Source organism: Salvelinus namaycush, chromosome 20 (assembly GCF_016432855.1).
Source record: "Salvelinus namaycush isolate Seneca chromosome 20, SaNama_1.0, whole genome shotgun sequence".
NCBI classification, from domain to species: domain Eukaryota; kingdom Metazoa; phylum Chordata; class Actinopteri; order Salmoniformes; family Salmonidae; genus Salvelinus; species Salvelinus namaycush.
In genome coordinates, this window is record NC_052326.1 from 18,706,481 (window position 1) to 18,710,317 (window position 3,837).

General features: G+C 43.8%; 1 protein-coding gene across 1 annotated transcript in view; it reads left to right on the forward strand.

Moving 5' to 3' along the window:
* The first annotated feature begins 341 nt into the window (after positions 1-341).
* LOC120065102 (prickle-like protein 2) overlaps positions 342-3,837 on the forward strand; it is a 19,773-nt gene continuing 16,277 nt past the window's right edge. The window contains exon 1 of the mRNA XM_039015823.1: positions 342-852. The gene's annotated coding sequence lies outside the window, so the exon portion shown is untranslated. The remainder of the gene's footprint in view (positions 853-3,837) is intronic.

Sequence of the window (3,837 nt, forward strand, 5' to 3'; positions counted from 1 at the left end):
AAATAAAGGCGGTTTGATTACCTTACTCCAGTCCACACTGGTATTCTGTAGGCCATAGGCTATGACCCTTCTCCTCTATTATATTGGTAATTGTTATGCATTTTGTTTAGTGGCTTATACCTCCAATACCCCACAGTCAATTCCTTTTCTCCCCCTCTCGCTCTTAGCTGATTGCCCGGGGGCAGTTGATTCGGGGAAATGGTTTAATTTGCATGCAAATGATTCCAAAACACCAGTCATTCACACCGCTAATTATACCAACGTTAGGACGGTGATTTCCTGACATCACGGTTGGTCATTGGCATTCGGGAGGGGAGGAGGTGGTGGTGCTGGCAAGGACAGCCAGGCACTTATTCAGCCAGGCACTCAGGCGAGTAAGTCGCTGCTCAGCGCTCCGTATGGTTACGCACTAAAAGTCCCTGTGGAACATTTTTTTACTTTCTAGTTTTTTGTTGCTGCCTCCGAAATGATTGTTTTGGATTTTTTCGGAACGTACACATTTTAGGCTATTGCATTATCTCAACGTAGGTGGACTAACTGTAGCGGTATTTATGTTCAACCACTTATTGTTTTTTTTCTATACGTATAGCTTTACTTCCAAGAATCCGTGCGCTTGTCGGATGTGTTTGCGGAGGAGCTTGACTAAAATACTCGCGGAGCGAGGGGGACAATAGTCTAGGAACATATTGCGACTTCGCACGGACCAGAGAGTGAGAGTGCAGGATTCGTATAACTGTGACGCATGAATAGTAGCCTAGACTATGAAAAGGCTTGCAATGATGAAAGTGTGTTTGAAAACTAACATCACCGGAAGCAGAGCCATGCTCTCCCTCTCACCTACTTTGTAATAAGGTAAGCAAAGCCTATATTCTACCCGTTGCTCCATTATTTTGTATCAAGCTGTTATTGCGCAGTTGACAAGGCTATCTTTGCGCCCTGTTGTGTCCCAACATTCACGACACTCTCTATTTCGGTTTTTAAATTGTGATTTTGTTCAGTGATTCTGCCCTCATGTGCATTTTACCAGTAAGCCTATGGTCTCGTGAGTCTTCTCAAGTACCCCCCGTGGATAGGCAAAGTACCCTCAGGGGTCCTAGTTACCCCGGTTGGGAACCACTGGTTTAGTTTACGAGGAAGAAATGACAGAAAACTGCCAGCCTGGGTGAACTGTTAATGCGGTTGAAAGGTCGTGTTTGAAAATGGGTTTGATATTTTCTCACCGCAAGATAGGCTACATGTGTTGGCCACTGGGTTCTACAGTGTAGCCTATGTGGCTCTCATGGTGTGCTCGATTTAAACAAAAATCATATCTACATCAGTGGGCTATGAGTTTAAATGTATTTGACAATTAAGCGTTCATGGTTTAGAAGTAGTCTAAATGGTACCATTGCTAGTGCTACTACTTAGGAACGTATCATTCTTTAATAAAAGAAAAGTGTGTTCTCGCACGCAATAGTATAAATAATCTCACTATCTTCACCTCTCATTCATAGGCTATCCTCTGTAATGGGTGTGTTTATTATACCTCTTCTCTTCGTGGTGCGTGGTCAAGCTAACCAGTGCCTTTCAGTGGGATTAGATTTAGTTGTGTTGCCTCTAATGAGCTGGCACTGGCCGGACGCGGGATTGATTGAGTCAGGATAGGTCATTTTGGATTAGCATATGAACGGATTTACTGTGGAATAATGAATAATTGACACTCCAGCAGCTGGATACGAGTCCAGGGGTAATGGGAATATCAGGCTGTATTGCTCTGAAACATCTAGACTACCGGTTGCCTCAATTCATAGGCAACCAACCATCTGTCTTGGTATGCATAAGGTCCATCCATTTTCAACACCATTACATTTTTAAATTCAGTTCATTTAGACTAATTGTGTTTGTCAGCTTTTCAAACTTGCTGATCATTTTACAGATGGGTTCCCCAATGACAGTTTGACAGTCTCATGAGATAACCATAGCTACAGTTCCATATGAGGACTGAAGTCTCAGGAGCCTGAAAAAAACTGCCCTCTCTGTGACTTGCCATGCATATGTAGCAGTTACCGAACAAGTAAACACTTATGAATAATTACTATGATCTTCTGGTATGAAGCTGCTGTAGCTGAAAAGCATCATGCTCAGTAAGATGTTACATAACTCTAATCCTTGCTCACTTCCTGCACTTCCCACTCTAAATCTGCACAAATCACAAAGAGGCAGTGTAGAGAGATGACTGGCCTTTTCCCCCCAATCTACTTCTCTGAGACAAACTATGTTATGCGATAGTGTCCAGTGTGTGTGTGGCTGCTTATCATATTCTGTGTTGTCTTGCAGGTGTCTGTGTGTGTTGGAGAGAATGGATTATAGTTTATTGCGTCAGGTGTTCACAGGGCTAATCTCCATTAGATGGAACATATTGGATCGAGTCACCAGTAATTAGCTGCTAATAACAAATTCCTTTGAGTTTGATTCCTCTTCAGAATGTTGTGCAGTTCAGTGATTTTAAAGCTGAACATGCATGCTTCAATAAACGACCAAATTAGGCCAAACAAAGACTAAATACGTTGGTACTGTTTCCTTTGACACAGTACCATTGCATGTTCAAGGGTTTTCAGGAATGTCATCTTAATAGCATTGAATGGAAAAGTTCATCTGATCTCAGAGAACAAAAGGCAGTTAAAAAGAAAGAATATGTCCTCCTCTTTTCCATGCAAAAGGAAAGCAGCAGAGAAATTTGTCTGCTGCCTACCTCCGGCTGTTCCTCAAACTCTCCACTGGGCTGCCATTTAAACATGGTGTCTAATCTGTCCGGAATGATGCCATGAAAAGCAGCATTGGCTCTGAGAGCTACTCCAGAATGAGTCTGGGATGGGGTTCTTTTCAAATACCACATCAAGCCCTCTCAACTCCATGGCTGTTTTTCAGGAAGACGATGGTTGTGGATGTGTTGCACACTTTAGAGGAGGTGTTTACGAACCTGAATGACAACTTACCCTATGGCAGATGTACCTGTTAAATGAATGGCACCACCACTCAACCCAACCTGAGTATTCCCTCAGTTGGCAGAGGATTTGTACCAGTACCTCAGAGGAGTTGTACTAGCCCGTAGGTGGTTAAGAAATCCAGAGTGGTGAATAAATAATGCTTAATAAAATACAGTACGTATCTCTAGTCTAGTTAGAACTTGTTTGTGTGTGTGTCAGTCTAGTTTCTTGGGCATCGGTTTCACCAGTGGATTGAGCCTGTGCAGTTGGTGTGTCTACTGACTGTGCAGTGTGTCAGAGTGTAGCTGTTTAACTTGGCTGTTGCCGGGGAGATGTGGAGGAGCGATGCGATGATTAACACTGCGGTGGTGAATGATTGTCTGCTTACGTCCGTCTCAGGGATTATTGTCCTCTCGGATACCTTCCAGTCCGTAAAGGGTTCCTGCTGTGCTCTGGCCATGGAAGACTTTACCTGCCCCAGGAGAGGAAAGGCTAGTCATGTTTAAAGGGGAAACCGTCTACTTAATTTACTTCATTCTCCTCCCTTCGTGGAGGCGTTGGTGATGCACTTGTATTACCAGAGTACTAAATTCCCACTAATTGAAGTCGTGTAGATGACTAGTGTAACATGGGATAGTGTTTCAGGCTGGAAATCCCAGTCATGTGCAGCATGTTGTAAATCAGAGGCTTAGGCTCTGGGCATATCTCTGCCAATTCTGAAGCAGGGAGATCAGATGTTTGGGAGGTGAATCACTGGACGATGGCCTCCATCTGGAGAGAGAGAGACTCATGGGTCTCACGGGACTCCAGCCCTCCTGCTCACATGCCTAGCTCAAAGACAAGGAGAACCATTGGCTTGGTGTTTTGTAAG